This window comes from Struthio camelus, chromosome 3 (assembly GCF_040807025.1).
Source record: "Struthio camelus isolate bStrCam1 chromosome 3, bStrCam1.hap1, whole genome shotgun sequence".
In the NCBI taxonomy this organism is placed as follows: Eukaryota; Metazoa; Chordata; class Aves; order Struthioniformes; family Struthionidae; genus Struthio; species Struthio camelus.
Genome location: NC_090944.1, coordinates 58,164,012 through 58,184,341, shown reverse-complemented (window position 1 = coordinate 58,184,341; position 20,330 = coordinate 58,164,012). Strand labels below are relative to the sequence as shown.

Here is a 20,330-nt window from a genome sequence, read left to right as displayed (position 1 = left end):
CTGAAATGGGTACAGAGACTATGTAACGCTTATATATGAAAACACCAGTGGAAAAGTTTGACATGGGTTGCTGTAAGAGATAACGATACTTCTCATTTTTCAATCTGAGAAAGCCATCAGTTTTGTTCACTGAAGTGAGTGGGTAGCTCATTTTTAGAAAGATTACCAAATCTTTGTCTGCTAAAAGTTCTGTCATCTGCACCAAGCTGAAGACAAAAATGTCATAGGATAGATTTTGTTCTGAAGAGTAGAAGAGTAAATCCGCTCTTGTAAATCCATTGAGTGCAGTGGGTTCCCCTTGGATCAGAATATCAATGAGATCTGAATCTAGTTTAATCAGGCTTAATCTAAGAACAGCCAGCCAATGAGTTTGCATTATCTCAGTCCTACTTTGCTGTTAGTACAACACTATGTTCACTGTTTTACAAAAGAGGTAGAAAAACATACCTACTGTCCCAAAGAACATGCTGCTTTTATAAAGTAGTTGTGATGTGATGAATATGTCCACATTAGTCTTAAAATACTGACAGAGGGTTACTTTGTGGTTAGCAGCCTTCCAGAGAGAGAAGTGGTGCAGGAGCAAAATCATGAAAAAGCAAGTTACAGTTTTCCTTCTGTGCTGGAGATCAAAACAGAGATGAACCTACCCTGGGGTCAGCAGCTGAGCCCATTCACAGGCAGAGAGGGGACTGGCAGCTCTGGGTAGAGCTGACTTCAGACATCATAGGATCCCGGCTAATATGCGCTGTTGAGCTAGGCCAGTTCTGTCTGCACACACTGGAAAACCTGAATAACAATGAATAAGAGCCAGGGGTTCAAGAGAGGACCTCATTGTCTCTCTTCCTTTGCACCGCTGCCCAGGTGGAGTCAATGCATGGTACACAATGAAAGAAGAATGGCTTGGCTGCTCCAGAAAAAGGAGGAGCTTTATTATTGTTTTTCATTTTTGGGCTTCCAATTTTATAGTGTAATATTTTTTCTAGGATCAACATATTAACTTCAATAGAGACAATAAAAAGAAAGGGAACAATGAATTAGTTAAAAACCTCATTAAAATGTTTTACTAAAACAATTAGAAATCTTAATCAATGGCAGTTACCTATTAAAACACATCCTCTATATTCTATTCTCTTAAAAACTTCACAAGAAAGCCCAAAAGATTGCATGACATGCTGGCATGTCTATTTCTGGAATTGCTGTTTTTGTTTTCTCAACCCCAACTTTGCCAACGGGAAACGACCATTCCCCAAGGGAAAGTTAGCATGTGTTCAAATGTGCCAGAAGATGGGTGAGTAAAACCTCCGCGGTTGTCCGCTACGTATGCATGTAAGTCATTGCTTTTCTGGAGCTCCAGATAGCTTGCACAACCTCGTCTTTGGTGGTTTTATTTTTCTTAATAAAAACTTATTTGGAGCAGGAACAATGTTTTAATTGGGGACTGGATCACATTACAAACAGAGTGCAGAGATGGGAGAGCAGTTGTCAACCTGGTTGTCTGAGCGCCTCTTTTCCTGCCTGCCTCCCTCTCTTTCATCTTGAATACCTCATTTATGCACAAAGCCTCTTGAAAACAGAAAGCCAATCTATCATGATATCTTTTCAGATAATGTATTAATAGTGTCCTGGAGGAGAGGCAGCATCATAACGGGCAGTGATTATTTGTTAACCCTTTCACATGCTCTTTGGGCCACAGATTGGGTCCAAACCTTGTATCTAGTACCAAAGGTGCAGAGATGCAGTCAAACCAAATAGAAATGGAGCAATGCTATGAAAAATTCTCTGTGGACCTTCTTGCTCTTGTCCTTTTTTCTCTCTCTCAGAGGTGCTAGTTTTTGAATGCACTTACTGTATGCACAATTTTTGTCCTACCAATCTGCTAGGTAAATGTGGTAGTGTCCATGGACAAAGTCAGCACTTGTCTGGAAATACTCCTCCACAGCAGCACACTTCCAGCGATACACATGTTGTGATCTTAGTTCGTGCTCAAGAGCGTTATGAGAGGAGATCTGTAGTAGGTAAAAAGTAGGAAGAAGTAATGCTATTTGGTTTAACAAGAGTAAATCTTGTTTACACCAATAGGCTGTGTTGAGGCAGGACTTTTTCATGGCCTTAGTCCAAGTCTGTGGAATCATCTTTTGCAGAATTTCGGCTCCCCAAGCCACTCTACCTTCTGCTTTTAGTGCAAGTGAACTTCTTTGACCCAGCCTTTAATAATAAAATCACATAGTAAAGAAGGCATAAATACAAATTTTAAGAACCCACAGTTTTCCCCTGGGGTTGAGAAAGAAAGAACCTAGCATAATAGATATTAGTCATCTTGCTCACATAACTATTAGAAGGTGGTCTAATACCATAGTGATAGGAAATCTGGAAGCTTTCAAAATATATTCAGGATTTTCTAACCTACCTTTGTCTAGCGTCTCATCTTTCTCTTGCTTATTGGTAGAATAGGGATTTTTTTTTCCCCCTCACAAGTCTCAGCACCACGGTATCTGAACACCTGTGAGGGTTGGTGGGGGGAATCCTGTAGCAATCTATGAACAGGAGGACTTCTCAATCCCTGATTTACAGATGGAGAAACAGAAATACAGAGAGGTTACCTGGCCCTCACAAAATCACAAAGTACATCTCTGGCGGGCCAGGGAGAACACCCAGTACTCGATTTCTTGCCCAGTGAGTAACCATAACAGCTCAGCCATAACCATGAGAACATCCACTCTTGCCCTGTGTTTTGTCTCTGCATGCCTCCTCCCATCGTTCAGCATGGCCGCGGTTTATCTGACTGTATCATTTCTTTCTAGCCCCCAAGCAGCCTCTCTAATATCGTAATGGCTGTTTTCTACCAGAGCCCGTTTCAGAGAAGTTCTTTCCCTAGTAAGTTGTTCTCCTGTATGTCAAAGGCCTGTCACTTTGGTAGACCATCAGAGGGTGTTTGTATCTGTCACATTTGCACAGGGTGCCTCATCAGACCTCATGGTTCAGATTTTTCACAAGTCTAATTGATTCTTAGTGGATTGCTTTATAGCGTTTTGCCCTTTTGTTTTCTAGTATTGCCACTAGACAGTCCTGGCACACTCTTGAAATGATTACAGCATTAAAACAGCCCTTAGAAAAATTTGTATAGAGTCAGTCTGCATCACACATGAACAAACATGTCAGAAGTTAATATAACTTCCATTAGCCGGTGTCCTAATTAGTGGCACGGGAGAGAAAAAGCACTGGGGCCCTGAAAAGGTAGAGAGGAGCTGCTCAGAAAATATAGCTGTGGTTTACTGCTTTAGATGATATGCTATAAAATATTCTTAAACATTGCCTAGTGGGGAAGGTGCTCCAAGCCTCCATAGGCAAAGCTTCTTCTAAGGCCAGAGGCAGAGCTGCAGAACGGAGCTGGTGCAGAAGGACCAGCTGTGAGGCTCAGCTGTTCCTCCTGGGAGCTGTTCCTGTACAAAGCATGAGCCATATGAACCACCTGACAATTTGTGAAGGATAAGCTGCCTTAAGGAAGGAAGGAAGCAGTTTTAGCTGCTTTTTGTTTGAGTATTCTGTATCTAGTCTGACCAGAAGTGATGACTTTGTGGCATTCAAAATTTGCATCATCGACTTCATCTTTTTTTTATTTTAAGATTTTTCTGCCAGCTTTTCTCTGACTACAGGGATAAAAAAATGCAATATTCAATATTGCTACTTGAAGTTTTACCTGAATGGTTGTAACTAGCTAAATAAATCACAAGAATTCCTTTCTCTTCCCACATTGTCTTAGCAATACTGTTACAATAATTAAACAAAAGCCAACAGCTTTATAATCAGGCCTAATCCCTAGTTTTTCAAATAAGTGAGAAAAGGATATAATTAGGGGAAAAAATGAACTTCATTTATTTCACCTTTTTTCCAGTCTTGACTTTTTTTTCTCCATATAAACACTAAAATTAGAAAAAATATGATTCCAGTAAAAATTGCTTCCTCAATACAGAGGTTATAGTTCTGATGTTTCTGTTACTTTAGTGCAAGGAATGGCCTAGATGGTATCTTAATGTGCCTAGCTGTCCTCCTCCCCTACAAGTCTATGACTCTCTGCAGTTTCCACTAAGGGTGCTCAAAGCAGAAGTTTACCATTGATTTTCTGTGAAGACCTGATCAATCAGATCAGGTGAAGACAAGACATAAAAATACAGGTGGAGGGAATGACTTTTTCCATACAACTTTACCGGATATATTGTCAGTTTATCGTCAGTCTGGATCTTGGAAGCAATTAGTTACATGGGAATCTTGACCTTTGTTTTTTTTTAAATCAATTTCCATTTCTAGCCTTAGTTGGTCCAGAGAAACACCAGAATGTGTGGAGGGAGTGCACCCTAATGGCTCAGAAATTAGAAAACAAATAAAAGCACTTCCCTTTGACAAAATAACATAAGGCTTTCTTAAAGCCTTTCCCTGGATTTCCCCAACTCATGTTTTTTTAACATTTGGGAATGACATTAATGTCGGCTCATCAAACTGTTTTTCTCTAAACAGTGCGTAAGTCAGAATTTCAGGAGACGACACTGAAATGAAGTGTATCCAAAGAATTCAGACAGTTGTGCAACTGCAAACCAGTGACCTGTTCGAATCTGCCTTATCTTAAATATATCATTTGGAATGTTGATTCTCTGAGGTATTCTCCGTCCTTTAATAGTTTCACTGACAGTCATCTGCCCATTTATGAGTGCAAGGAAAAATAGGAATTAGTGAATCACTGGCACATGATTTTTACATGGGAAAAAAACATGTTGCCCAGTGCATGCTTTTTTTCCCATAAAGAATAAAACACTGGGAAATGTGAACATGTGGGTACTGCCCACAAAAATGCAGTGAATTATCCCTCATTCTCTACTGTTCTCTGTCTGAACACTTTAAAAGGTAATAAAAAACCTACCACTTAAATCCTACAGTGTATCATATTATACATTTTAGTAATAAAATCTAAGTACACTTAAATATTTATACATCTCTTTAACTAATACATTTTATTGTTACACTTAGATTTGCAGCTGTTAACTGCTTTAAGTAGGAGTTTTTCATGTTATTTCTGGCATCTGTGGCTTCATTGTCCATCAAATGTTACTTCTCCACTTTATTAACATCAAAGGAAGGTGAATTATTTAAGGATTAGAATGAAACACCCCTTAGTAACAATTGTTAATTGAGTTCAGATTGGTGCTTTGGCATTACTTAACGTAGCTGCTGTAATGCAACTCTGTCAGTGGACGCTAACCAGTAATACACTGTGGACTTACAAACCCACGTTGTTCAAAAACAAATTCCCTGTGCAACTGAAAATTCTCACATAATATCTTGATCTTCTCTTGAAATGAAGAGAAGAGGAAGAAATACAAACATTTTTTGGTGAAATAGAATCATGTGTCAGTGATTCATTAGATTCTGTTCTATCTTGTGCTCATAAATGGATAGATAAATGATTATCTGTGGAATGGTGAGTATCTCCATAAGTTTCCTTTTCAAGTAATAATCCAAGTTAATACAAATTCCAATAGGTTCCCATTTATCAAAATTTCTGAGGAACAGTTCGTTCTGTGAAAAATGTCAGTATTTGCAATTGAAGTAGAACACATTTTTTAAATGTCACAAGTTAGGTATCTTTAATATTTCACAATCTCAGGCTGCACAAATATTTAATTTTAGATTTATCCCTTGAAAACATTGACATGTTCATCAAGCGACATTTCTCCAACATGTTTTAGCTCAGTTTCACTGAACCTTGAGTTTTTTCAAGAAATCCTTTCCCTCAAAAATGTTGACTGCTGCATCTTCAAATACGGCTATGATGCAATTAAACCGGCCGCACAAAAGATGTTGCTACCTAAACCATGCCAGTGGCAGTAGTAGCCATGGAGGGGGACAATTTGCACATAGCTTTAGATGGAGCCTGCCATGTGGTCCTTTTTGTATTGCTTTGTAAATGAAAATCATGCCTAGGCTTGAAACTGGACAAAAACTCTGTGTCACCTACATCCCACAGTGCTTCACTGAGATGTGTGCAGCAGCTAGGGCAGCACAGGCCCCTCCGGAGGACTCTCTGGGGCGTTCACTGAGCATGTTATTGGAGCTGCCCCTTCTGTCAGAGGAGTGCAAGAGGTGGAGTTTCTGAGGCTGGATGACCAGTCACTTGGTGCAACTCTGCGGGAAGCTTGAACTCATAACTGTAAAATGTGCTCACTGGCTTTGTAGCATGATTTACCAGGTAGGGCTGTGCAAAACACACTAGCTGCAATTTGCATAGGTTTTGGAAAACGGAGCTGGTGTGCTCACTTTGCAGTACTTCGGGACATCCCCTCCACTATTTGTACTTAGGAGTTTCAGTATTGTGTGAACCTGAAAACTCAAAGTGAAACTGGCCATAGCCATACAGACGTCATTGCCCTGTTGAAAGCAATGAATCTGTTACAACCGGTACAGACTGCAGTCTCTCCAGTCCCAGATGGAGCCTTTTCCAGCTTTTGCGAAAGGGAGGCTTTGGCTGGGAACAATGATATTAATTGGCAACCCCACATTTGTACCATGTACATGTGCACCCTTGTAGCTTTTGCAGTATTCCTATGTGTATATATATGACTTATTTAGAGATTGGAGTTGTGTGGAGGGAGAGAATAGATTGCCTTAAAAAAAAGCTTCCTAGAAATCTTTTTTCAAGTCATTACAAATATCAGGGATTTCTTGTTCAGGGGTAAAGCCAAGGTAGACTTACCAGCTCTACGGTTTGAAGGATTTTTACAACTCAGCTAAACACAGAAATACTTTTCTGTTTTGTCGAAGTCATATTTTTGGCTTGTATCAAAGAGTCTGAATTGCTTTCAGCTAAACTTAAGGTAATATACAACTCTAGAGGCTTTAAAAAGCTGTGAGTTGTTTTTATTCTTAAACTAACTTTGAGTCAAAAATTTGTGCTGAAGATATAAATATGTGTATACAAAGGAAATTAAGTGAGGCAGGCACTCAGGAAGGTAGCTTTCTTCATAAAAGTGCAGCAAAAACCGGGTAATTAAAAGAAAAACCTACTTAAATTATATTAAAATTCACTGTACTTCCTTTAAAGATTTCCCTTTTTTCTTCAGCAAAGCACCAGAAGGAATATTTTGATTTTTCAGTTTTGTAACAAATATTTGAGAACTGCTAACAAATGAAATACAATGAATGAAAATGTATGTTTTGAAAAAAAAAAATCAAATGCTTGTCATAGAAAGCCACAAAACTCTGATGTTTTCAACCAGCACTGATTCATTACTCTAAATAAAGAATCTCAATTTACATTTAATGCTAAAATGAGTCAATATAACAAATTATTAAAAATTCTTTAACGGATGCTGTAGCTTTCACTCACTCCAGTTCTTCAAAGATTCCCATCACTGCTTTTTTCTGCCTTCCCCACTAAAAAAAGGCAGATAATGGAAAGAAAGGTTCGCTAGGAAAGAAGAATACCAACTTTTTTCCAGCCTGTTAAATCAGAATATTCTCTAACTGCGAAGCAAGCCAACTCATAACAGAACATCATTTAGCTAGAGTAACTATTTCTGTTAGAGAGGACCCCCACCTACAGTTTTAAGATTCAGATACCAAATTTCTAGTAAGTAGATGTGCATAGCCGCTCTGAATTTTGCGCTCCATAGAAGTCTGTCTTGGGTTGAGCATTCCCAGCGTTTGTGGACATGAGCATATGAGACTTCCCTTTAGAATCAAGGCAGAATAGTTCATCCTGTTGAATCATTTAAATCGGCTAAAGAAACCTGACCCATTAACCAACACCGACAAGATGGAACAAATATTGAAAAATGCTGCCTTCTCAGTTTTCAGAAGTTACTGCTTTTAGTGCCTCATGGTTAGTGGAAATAAGTCCAAATTCTCTTGATTTCCAGCACCATATCTGAAGAAAATGACAGTGCCTGCTTGCATTTCACTCATTTACTAGTAACTAATGAGACATGTCTCTGGTTCTTAAGCTGATGGCAGATCTTTAGGTTCCATAAGTAACTCTTGCTGAGTTTATTTTTCCAGAATTGCCCCCAGCTACATCTTTAACAGGGCAGCCACATCTCAGGTCTGATTTCAGGGGGGATGAGCACACTGCTGATCACAAGGGGCATCCCAGCTGAGCCCTGGAAGCAGAGCGAGGGGGGCCCGGTGGACACGCACACACACACACATGCATGTGCACACATATGTATGAGCAAACACGCAGAGTGCTAACACAGCCCTTAGGAACTTTTGTTTCCTTTCAAATCACTGGCAAGTCAAGAGGAGAAACAGTCTGTAATTTTCAAAAAAACAGGCAAGAAGGAGAAGAGAGTGGGTGGGAGAGTGGAGGGGAAATTTTGTGTGAAATGGAGTCAGAATCACAAGACAGTCCAAGAATCAGGGTAGTCATGGGGAGCTCTTGCTTTGACATTAATATGTAAAAACTTTACATTCCAGTTCAGAACAATTAAGCAAGTTTGCCAATTATTTGTGGGTATCATTAGTATCATAATATGCTAAAGCAACACAAAACACAGCCTATGGCACTATATGAAGGGAAGGAAGAGTGGAGTTTGGAGAGGAAAACTTCCTTCACCTGTGATCATATGACCACAACTATTTTACATTTAACGGGAGCATAGCCTCCTCAGCCCGTGTTAATGAGAGAACCAAAACCTGGTAGATTTGTGTGTGACACAATGCTGTCAATCTCCTGACCTTTCCATCTGAATGCATGGGCCAACTGGTTTTTGAACATGCAGCGAGAATCTTTGCCATGTGATTGCTACTCAGGCACCATCTCTGTAATTTAGATTATGAAAGACTTGTGGTGACTTTCAGGTTCTGTCATCAATAGCATGTTTTCAGCGTGGGTGGTGTAGCTGTGCCAAGCCCAGTACCTCATGATGAGAGCATGAACTATTTCAGGTACTCTGCTGTAATAACTTTGCTGTGCTTAATTAAGCCACAGATTAATCCAGTAGGAAGAGCAATCTGGAGCATATCATTACCTGAAGTCTATCAAAATGATAAGTCATCAGGTGCAGAAGACCCAAACATGGAGGCCTGGCCTTTCTGGGAAAGAAGAAGAGGTCGGGTACTGCTGCTGCTCCTGTTATGAGGGGCCCGCTCCTCTCAGATTCTCGTAGAAGAACCAGTTGCATAAAATGCCTGGCTCGTTCTGGTTGTGTGCTGGCAACTGGTGTTACTGCACGCACACAGGGACTGTGCAGCCTGCCCCTACCTCTTTTTCCAAGGTCACCCATGAGTCTGAGCATTGACCTGCATTGGCCATCTCTACGGATCTGCAGAAAGCCCTTCTCCAACGTGCGCTTCCTCCCATCGCTGCAGCTGTACTAGATTTTATAATAGCTTTCCAGGCTGTTCAGCCTGACACTCTCTGAACGTCTGGGTGAGTGTGCAGAGATGCTCTTGATTTGCCTACATCACTGAAATCTTGGGTGGTTTTCCTGCTCTCTTTTCTTGTTTCCCTAGTTTTTAATGCTTACCTTAATTGACAATGATAGGACGTGCTTTAAGGGTTGGGCAGTGAGGACCAATCAGATCAGATAGGCAGAACTGTATATCATTAACTTAAAAGGAGGGTATAATTTTAATGCTATGATAAAACTGAGACTGAGGATCACTCTGTCTCCTCTGGAGAAGCAAACATATCACAGGAGTGAACTACTAAACCCTGTTCGCCACTTTGAATGGCTACTGAGTGCGGTGTATCAAAGTAGGGAAGAATGGATGACTCAGTTTCCTGCAAGCAAAAAAATTAATGATACCACACAGTGCAGCACAAAAAAATGGGAAGTGGCGAAATGCTCCACATTTGACCCTGATGCGCGGTGTTCAGGATGTTGGTCAGTGTTCTTCACACAAAAACAAGCTCCAGTTTGTTCTATAAAATGAGGAATGCAGCAGAGAAAACTGGGTCTGTGCAACAGAAAGCTCAGTGATAGCAGTGACTAAGAATTTTATACTGTATTGAGTAACCCTGCTCTGCAAGGCGATACAGGAGCAGGAACAATTTAGCACAGTGTAGACGCAGATTTATAGAAAATCAGCTTCATGGAAACTGCCAGTAGAGCAGTACTGACGGGCTTGCGTTATGTGAGCACAGCAGCAAAGCAAAACAATGCTGGGAAACAGATTAGTTTTGTTCTCAGCTACTATGCACAGATGAAACTTTTATTAAGACATATTGGCTTGCTCTGACAGCAGCTTGAAAATTGCCTCCTAAAATTTTGATGAGCTAGGACCTGCTCCCACTCCCTTTGCAATTACTGGTAAGTCAGCGTACACGGAGTTTGTACGCCAGAGCTTTTGGGGTTTGGAAAGTACAGGCGCAGGCTGCCCATGTGCAAACTAAAGACACAATTACTGTGCTCTTTCTTTCCAGTGGAGCTGCTTGCATGGAGTGGAGAAATGTGTAATCATTACCAGTTACTTGGCATTTACTTCTGTAGCTTAAAAGGATAATTGCCGTGTTGGGCCATGTGGTCCTGCAGTTTATGTCTGCACCTCTCATTGAATTCATGTAGGTTTGCCTGGAAGGAGTAAGGGTGGTGCATGATCACTCTTGCTCTTTCTCATGTGGAAGGAAGAAAACATCGTGCTTTTACCTTTGCAAGTTGAATATCTTCTCCCTCCCTCCTGGGCTGACAGCTGCACTGTATCCAGGTGCAGTGGTGCCACGTGCTTGGTTTTTCACATACGGACTTTTTCTGAAAAACAGTGGATTGGTGAGGAAGCTGCTGTGAAAAAATCCAGCCAAGAAGACATGACATATTAACATCACAGAGACTTGAAACAGCCTTTTTTTTTTTTTTTTTGGCTAGACTTTCACTCTGGCCATTTCAATAATGGAATGTGCTTTTACAAACAAAGTAAGGCAAGATTAGTAGGAAAAGGTAATATCTTTTATTAATCAAGTTGGGGAAAAACAGACAGACTTCAAGGCACACAGGTTCTTCCTTAGATACAAAGAAGGACATTCACAAAATCTGGTTTATGATATGGTTGGCTGCATTCATGTCTCTGTGTTTCATTTTTCCAAAAGCATTTTCTGTTCATTTGAATGTTTGTAGTGATGCCAGTTTTATGATCTTTTCAGACAGACATGAATTAATACTCTTCATGTCATTCTTGGTTCTGCAGTTTAAAAGAGATTACTACAGATTTCACCTCAGGAAACCAAAAATATAAGACAAACAGAACAAAACTTGTAGCGTATAAGATATTAATGAGACTATAGTTTATTACAATTGAGACTAATCACTGATAATGAACAATGTAAAAAAGTGGAAAAGTCTACAAAACTACTAATGCTTTCTAGTTCATCCACTAACCGAAGGAAGGGCTCAGTATTATAAATGTTATACTTTTATCATATGTGTATGTATACATGTTTCCTTACTTACACAACACATTGTGCCTTCCGAGTTATTTGCAAAATCTACTGCAGACTACATTTAAAAAATGTAATGTAAAATGTTTGGAAAATAATTTCAGATAACTTACATCCATGTTGTAAAACATGTATACATGATATATGTACAAATATGACAGTATATGCTATAGGAAAATGCTGACTCCATCTACCTTGCTTGTCAAATAAATTATGGCTCAGTACTTTCAGATGGTGGCATACAGTCTGACAGATTTCCAACAGCACTGTTGTTATTCACTTGCACCATGATAATATCATATGGCTCCAGTTACTATGAGAGCCTACAATTAAAAATTACAATGGTAAATGCTATAACTACCCAGTAAGAGACATGTCCTGAAAATCCTAAGCAGCTGGTGGGGATGCATTTGATACAATTTGCACTAATAATTGTTAAAGAATTTGCATGTATAGACTAGAGCTGTGGTCAAACCTCACTTTCAGGTCCAGGGCTTAATAGTCTGTATCTGCCTGTCAGCAAACAAGCTGTATTTCTGTCTGCACTTTACATCTTATCACACTCTTAAGTCTATCCATGTAGCAGGTATTATTTTCAGTGCTAACACTCACTTTGGACTGACTTGACGTGCAGGCTGACAATGCTGATGGCTACTTTTTATTGTGCCTCTTTTGACAGATAACATAAAGTTTACTGTAAGTCCTAACAGTGCATTCTGACAGAAAGGTCCTATTGAATTGGTATGTGAATCTGTGACTGAGAAACTACCATCTGACAGCTGAATTTTCTACTAACTTCCCACTCATATAAATTGCCAGTGCACATCTGCATAAATATGTCCTGAATACACTTGAGAAAATGTGTGAAAATCATTGACAAAATGTTCTTTTTGCTTTCACTTCTATTGCTATTCACAGCAGTCTGCATGGTCTTACATTTGTGGATGTGTGCAATAATAGAAGCCTTTCCAATTAATCCAAAAAGCTTCTTTGTGCTAGCTAAATATGGCACATAATTCTATGTAGTGTATTTCACCATACATTTATTTTTGCTGTTTCATTTTCTGTAACCTATAGATCTTCCTGACCTAATACCTCAAATATCCACATGAATACATATGCCAGTAAAACTGAGAGACCAGAAACAAGCAGTAGGATGAAGGGAAAAAGAGGGGAGGGCTGGCTGGCTTTTGTTATGTGAATTACATTGTTTGTGCACTGCATCTATATCCAGGTATAAACCGTTGACTGTACTAGTCAGCCTAATTTTGACCTGACATGGGCTAACTCTTTCTTTCTCTTGTGAAGCTTCTGGAGACATCTTGGCCCTCAGCATGTGAAAAGGACCTGGACAAATAAAGCTTTATTTAAAATCGTAAATAATTTTTCAAAGTTAGCACCTTGTAATTTATGTTCTTGAAAGGAGCCAGATTAACAAGCAAGTGGACCTTAATCGTCTGTAAACTGCGCTGGTTCCTCGGTTTGCATGGCTAGAAGGGACTAGCATGCAGCATGAAAGAATAGCTCAGTCCCTGCTCCCTTCAGATCCTTGACCTCTCTGAGAAACTGCCAGCGAGGATACCAGTTATGGAAGCAATTTAGTGTGCAAACAAGTATTTACCAGGAATTAAGCTGAGACCACCAAACACAGTGGAGACCAAACAGTCATTAGGCTGAGGCAATTTCAGGTCACTACCAACTTGGGTCTAATTCAAGAAAGCAACCTCAAGATAAAAGTCTCTATATTCCGTCATCCAAATCCCCCTGAGGCATTCAGTCCCTGAGTTCCTTCTCTGTTATAAACATAATTCCTGTACAAGATAAGAAGTTACACTGTACATTTAGTAATCCTGGAAAAGATTAGAAACAGAATGTAAAGCTGAAAGAAAAAAAAGGCAAGCATCTGCATCATTTGTAGTGACAAGGAAAGTTTATTGTTGATACGAAGAAGCTCCTGCACTACTCCCTAGTACAAGAGATTATTCTATAGGGGAGCAGGGATCTGTACTCTAGGAGCTCATTGCTGCCATAAGGCACTTTATTACTCTATTACTCCACAATACTCCCTTGAGGATGTTCCTACATTGAGTTATCTAATTATTTTATTGTTTATTTATCCTTAAATATTATATTTCTCCTTTCTTTCTGTCTCATTTTCTGTTCCTTCTGTGAATCCAATAGTAAAAATGAATTGTTCCCTCACAGAAAATTCAACTTCCAGGAAAATGGACAAGCATTTTAAAGAGCATACCTTTTGCCAAATACATGCAGTTGTTAGAAAAAGCAGCAGCAAAGAGTACAATCCTGTCTGTGTAAGTTGTGTTAGTAACAGAGAAGTGATGTAGCTTATTTTTGCTGTCTACATGCATACTGTGTTCCAGCCCCTGCAGGGAGATGGTTTCTTTTTCTCTTCTTCTTGTACTCACAAGTGAAAACTCCTTTTTTTTTTTTTTCTGATTGTTTGCTTCATAGAGTAGAAGGCAGTGGACTGGGAACATTGCAAATTGCCCTGATGATGGAGCACAAAGTAGACACATTTCTGACTAGGAATGCAGTAGTGAACTCCTATACACAGTCCCATAAAAGATAGTAAACCATCCTATGGATGCAATTAAATGTATCAGCAGTTAAAATATTAAAAAGATTACTTACTGATTTTATGCCTGTAGATGAGCACATCCCACCATTTCATATTAGCTGTCTTCTCGTTATTGCTGGAGAAAGTCTCTTCACTGATGCTACTGCTACTATGCAATGGATAGAAAAGACACTCAGTCAAATTTACCTATCTACTTTACCATTGAGGCAGAAATTATCAGGGACAATCCCTCGTGGGCATGCCTCTGTCCTTTTTTCACAGTTGTCACTGGTAATAAGCTGGCTCATCTCTAGATGAGACTTTAAAGCAAAAACAAATCCTTGTTTGTCTAACCCAAGTAATAGAGCACTGGGTAGGGTAAAGAGGTTTAGTTATTGTGTATGGTAATAGTCAAACCCAGCTCTTCAGTAGCGGTTTTTCTCTCAGTAAAGGTTAAAGGAGATGCATACATTAGTGATATTAGAGATGGGACAGAACCCTGAATCTGAATGCAAATATGGCAATTGCAAAATAGGGAGAACTAAGGCTTGTGAATGATTAGTGCCTTTTAATGTGGGTTACAAAATCTAGAGTACACTAAGTTGCGCCCACTAATACGCTAAGTTTGAAGTCTGATCAGCATGTAAATCCAGAAGGGAAGCTGGAATCTAAAGTTTGAAATCAAACCCATCTTTTGCTGTTGTACTGTGATAACATGAATAATTTGATCAGAGAGTATTCTGTGTTTATTTAATCCAGAAGAAGGTACCCGTCAAGACTATTGACTACAAGTGACTAAGCAGTTCACTGTAAGAGGTCTTCATTCAGCTCTTCTTCTGGCATCAGACATACTGTATTACAAGCTAAAGAAATGTCCAGCATGTGTAAGACCGATGTAAGACATGGAGCTAGTTTTTGGCCACACGGTGGGGAAAAATATTTGGCTGTCTGTCACTAGAATGAGGTCAGACTGGGAAAAAATATGGGACTAGGTGGACTTTGAGAGACCTGCAATATAATCTCACAGAATCACAGAATCACAGAATGGTTTAGGTTGGAAGGGATCTCTGGAGATCATCTAGTCCAACCTCCCTGCTCAAGCAGGGTCCTCTAGAGCATATTGCCCAGGATCACATCCAGACGGGTTTTGAATATCTCCAGGGAAGGAGACTCCCCTACCTCTCTGGACAACCTGTTCCAATGCTCTGTCACCCTCACAGGAAAGAAGTTTTTTCTCACGTTCAGAAAGAGCTTCCTGTGCATCAGTTTCTGCCCATTGCCTCTTGTCCTGTCGCTGGGCACCACTGAGAAGAGACTGACCTCATCCTCTTGACACTCCCCCCTTCAGATACTTGTACACATTGATGAGATCACCTCTCAGTCTTGTAAGTATCATATTTTTGTGATGTTGCAACAAATGATGATCACAGTGATATAACATGTTCTTTCTGAAAGAAAACAAGCTCCAGAGTGCTCATGTTCTGCCAGAGCTATTCAGTTCATAGTAGTTACCTCTAACTTTTCTTTTTCTGAATGAAGTCATAAATTAGACCATCTTGCATAAAACAGTTTAGAAACTCTCTTCCTTCCTAGAGAATGCCTCTTGCCATTCTTGTAACTTGAATAAGTCACTGAAAGCATTTTTTAAACAGCACTTCCTTCCATTTACTTGCTCATTTGTGGTTGAAGTATATTTATCCACTTCGTAGCTCTCATCCTGCCAAGCAGCAAACATGCAACACAGGCCTCTAAAATAAACGACAGAGCTACAAAAGGCAAATTCTGTTATCCCCATTGCAAATCTGGAGGGAGGCCCAAATCCGCAAGTTGTTTAGGCTCTGTGTTCCTTGTTAGATGACCTCAACGGAGAGCAAGGCACCTGAACTGGAGTGAGGCCCCCTAAATCCCTCTTGAGATCTTATCTTCGCTGATGGACATAGATTCACACTAATATAAATAAGAATAGCAAGAGATTCGAAACCTTGATAAAGTAGGCTACAAGATATTTCATTGCCTTCAGTAATTTCTATGTCATAGTAGGCATATTTGATAAAAAAGAATGACAATCTGAAAGAGTGGACATTGTCTCCCTGCATAGCGCAGAGGGAAATCAGAGGTTTTAGAAATATTTCAGAACCAAAGGGGTTCAGAAATATTCTTTGCCTCCACTGAAGTCTCTGCACTGGCAGCTTTATTATTGACTTTAGACAGAGTTAGGCCCATTCTAAGCACATTTAGAAAACGTATTCTAAGGCAGTGACACACCTCACAACGGTGACAAGGTATCATCCTCCCCTGAGCATGAGCACACCTGGGATTTTTTTCAAGTAGTTCCATTTACAATCTGAATTGCCCATGTAAATTGCAGAACAAAATGTTACCCTCTTCAGCCTAACCAAAGACACAAGAAAAGTAAAGAGTCTGGGAAACTTGTAACAACATAGAAAGGTGGGTTTCTTTAGTGCTGTTTGTTTGACTGTTTATGTTTATATTCCAGCATAGTGCTATAGGCCAGGTAGGTGCCCTCTAGAATTTTTGGGTCAAAACAAACAGCTAATGGGAGCTGCTGTTCAGGTGCTGCTCATTGCTCCCTGCCTGATTGTCCACTGCTGGCAATCACCTTCCTGGAGGAACCTCTGTGAGATGAAGCAGAGCAGAGAAACTCAGCGCCTATTGGGAACGATGACATAAGGCCAGGTATTTAACTTTTCAGGGACAAGGAATGATTTTCTGTGGCAAGTACATATTCTTCACATGAAAGAGCCTGAAACTCTTTTAGTTGGAAAAAAACTTTTGGCAGAAAGTTTCTTACTTGCTAGAACCTACCTTTGATGACATGGCTTTACAAAAGACAGAACAGTGCCATTTTCTGACACTTAGCATCTGAGTTATTCGAGTGACAGGACATTTCACAAGGACTGTGGCAATGGCAACATCTCTTCTCACTTGCTCTGCCTTTCTCTAAGGATTTTCAGTGGAAAGTACTGAAGGTGATGCCACCTGGCATATCCAAGTGTTTTCCTCCTCCCATTGACATTGCATAGATGCTCCGGTAAAGCTAAACAATACAAACATGTACAACAGGTTCTGCCACTGGGGAACTGCCAGTGCCAAGTGATGGCTTGGCCTGAACACACCTATGATGACAGAGTTCATTTGGAGGAGTGTTTCACTGGCCCACACCTCCCCAGACACAACACCCTCTTCCCTTTTCCTGCTGACGGCATCGCTCTTTGATGAACGAAGAACAGACATATCTCTGCAGCAAGTGGATGACCAATTACCCAAGAAAGAGAGTATCAAGGTATTTCCAACCGGTATTTCTGTGGACATCTTGTTTGCTGCGGTTAATTTTGTCATACACTAAACCTTCGCCCTTTGTGGGATGACGAAGTGCAAGGCTCATCATCAGAGCAGGAGCTGTCATTGCCATGGGCTCACAAGAGTTTGGGGGGACAGAGTGGGTGGACTCCACATGGCTGTGACTTGCTCACATCATACAGACATGTACCTCTGGAGCCTGAGGGACCTGAACAGCCCCAAGGCCCTGGGGTCAACCTGTGCCTGCAGATCGCTGCCTAGGCAACACCGGCTACCACCAGTTGGCTTCACAAGCACATTAAATGCTGAAGAAAAGCAAGCAACATGCACACTTGGGAAGGAGACTTATGTGACTAATTGCTAACACAGTTTCTCTCAAGCCATTTTCACAGTATTAAATGAAAAAAGCCAGGCCTTAAAGAGTACGTGGTCTTTTCATCAGAGATGCAGGCACTAAGCTGTTTGTTTTCGATTGTGTTTAAGTCACATTCTCATCAGCAGGTTTCCTTGTCCTTCCAACACCGTCTGTTGAATGCTTCCTACAAACAGGCAGAGCCACAAAAAGACTTGAGCAGACCTGGGAGAGACACTTCGCATAGGTGGAACAGGGGCCCAAAGAAAAACAACAAAAACTTCTGTGTCCTTTGATAATGGCCTTGGGTAAAAAGGGGAATGCTACACTGTGAACGCTTGCCCAGGCATGCTGCCAAGTGTACACAGTTCAACTCTCTGACTAAGAGAAAGTAAACGTATCAGTAGGCCTGACTGTGGAAATGCGTCCCTTCCAGAGTCATTTTTGCAAGAATGTGAAAAATTATGGAAATGTGGGTAGGAATTGCTGCTTGAGGTGGGGTAATACATGTCAGAGTGGTGAGGAGCCCATTAGGGATGCTGTCCTTGCCCTAGAAGGAACAGCTTGTACTCTAATTCCAACAATAAATGAAAGGTCAATGTTGAGTACGCAGCCAAGGCATCAGAAATTACAGCCCCACCACAAGCACCAAAATGGTTACAAAATCCTGAAACTCATTGAGGATTCCCTCCATCAACACAGAACTTGGCAAATCATGACAGGAATGGCCATGCTAGGAATTGCCATAGGAAAGATGAAAAGGTCACTTTTTAGTAGGGTTGCTAAGTAAGGTTGCTAACCTTTAGTAAGGTTGCTTACTTTCTCCTTGTCTCCTTGCTTTTGTCTTTCTCTCCTTTTCTCTAGCTACTGCTTCCGGTACTGGAGATACCAGCTTTCTGCATACTCCCACATCTTCCCTGTCCCTCTTCAAACCGTTGCAGGAAATCCATTCTTGTTCTCATGCATTAGAGCTCCTTTTACGAGCGGCTCACAAAGCTCAGCTATTTTAATGAGCCAGGACAGGTACAGGCTCATAATTACAGCATCACTTCCCCACTCCTGGTGGTAGCCAGGCCCCTGTGCTGCGCTACTCATCACAGTATCTGAGATTAAAAATAATTTTATAACAATATGCAAAGCAGCGCTAAATCTTGGTCTTACCACATTAGAAGCAGATGCTCAGACACACTGGATCACACTGAGTGAATTTACTGAGTTAATTTAGATGCAAACAAGCTTCACAAGGACCAGCTTATGTCTATGTTTAAATAGAAGTGGCATTAGTTTCAGATTTTAGAAAACACTGTTTCAGTGTAGACCAAGCCTTCTTGTGTAGGATTACAGTGGCTTCAAGTTCCAGCCCTAATACCAGTGAAATCAGTGGAAGTCTTGATGGATAAGGAAGAAATCAGCCCCATTTTAGGGCATGCCTTCCAATCTGAAGTGCATGCCTATAAAGAGCCACAATTTGTTCTAGAAAGAGGAGTTACTAGAAATAGCCCCTCTAGCAAAAAAACCCCAAACAAACAAAAACAAAAAACTATCATCAACAACAGCAAAACCAAATAAATTAAGGCCTTAAAAGCTTAAAGGACAGAGAAAAGATGTTCAGGCTATTTGTGAGGTTTTAGGTAAGTAAGTCCTCTTTTTCTCCTTTCGGTGCTGCTCCCTGAAGTTTAAATCAAGAGACTCTCAAAGTCAGGAAGCCAGACAGACTTCCAAAATATGTGGTGACGCTAAGGGGCCTGTGAACCGGAAACAGACATTTACTGTATTCTTTTCCGATCCTGTTGGCTCCAAGTATGTGCGGCTGATGGTCTGGGATTTTGGGTTCTGGCCAGGAGACCTAACCTGGGAGATTGGGAGCACATGGATCAAGGCGGTCACAAGTCGCTTCATCTCCACCCATTTCTCTTGCAGGGAGAGTTTACAACACTGGCACTTTCACAACAGGGGAGAGGGAAAAAAATGAGGATGTTTTTAATCCATTAGACTGCTGCTGATTCAGTAATAATAAACATGAGTCTGTTTCCTTGATTATTCTGTACACAGCAAACATTTGTGTAATGTGTCGGTTATGTACGTGCACTATAAGTCTCTGTCATTGAAGTGCTTCTGCGTCAATAACAAATACATGAAAATGTGCCTTTGTGTGTGTTTTTGCGTGCCTGTATGAGCAAGAAAGAGAGCAAGAACTCAATTCCCAAGACCCTTAGTCATCCTCTGATCTTTATTTCTGAGTGTGATCAAAGTACCAGCTTTTGAGAAGATGATTTCTCTCTGCTATGCGAAAAACATTAAGGTCAAAAGATAGCGTGCTTCCCCACAGCTTACTAGGACCGAATGCTGTAAAAGTTTGTGATGTTTGGAGACAGAGAGAGGGGAGTTTTCTGCTTCTGTTGCTGCTGCTTTTGCTGTGCGTCTTGCTGTGTTACAGACATCTTGACGGGCCTCACTGATTTAATGATGAGTGTTTGTTGGCCTGCAAAATGCAAACACACTGCAAGACTGTTTGTAAGCTAGCTAAACTTTTGCAGACAGTTTACATGCTAGAATACAGTCTTTGCACACATCAATCTGTATTCCCGAAGTCTATCTTCCTGTACTCGATCTAGAGACTTTCATTTGCTCTTATTTCACCTTAATGTTGCACAGCA

At 40.5% G+C, this 20,330-nt stretch overlaps 2 long non-coding RNA genes across 2 annotated transcripts in view; one reads left to right on the top strand and one right to left on the bottom strand.

Annotated features, from left to right (window-relative positions):
* LOC138066569 (uncharacterized) overlaps nucleotides 1-14,383 on the bottom strand; it is a 29,571-nt gene extending 15,188 nt beyond the window's left edge. Inside the window, exons 1-2 of the long non-coding RNA XR_011139881.1 lie at nucleotides 14,075-14,383; nucleotides 10,638-10,739 (exon numbers count right to left, since the gene is read on the bottom strand). This is a non-coding gene — a long non-coding RNA (uncharacterized lncRNA). The remainder of the gene's footprint in view (nucleotides 1-10,637; nucleotides 10,740-14,074) is intronic.
* On the top strand, nucleotides 8,983-19,675 carry LOC138066570 (uncharacterized). Its single transcript, XR_011139882.1, has 3 exons — nucleotides 8,983-9,418; nucleotides 15,221-15,385; nucleotides 19,594-19,675. It is a non-coding gene; the product is annotated as an uncharacterized lncRNA (long non-coding RNA).
* Nucleotides 19,676-20,330: the final 655 nt, after the last annotated feature.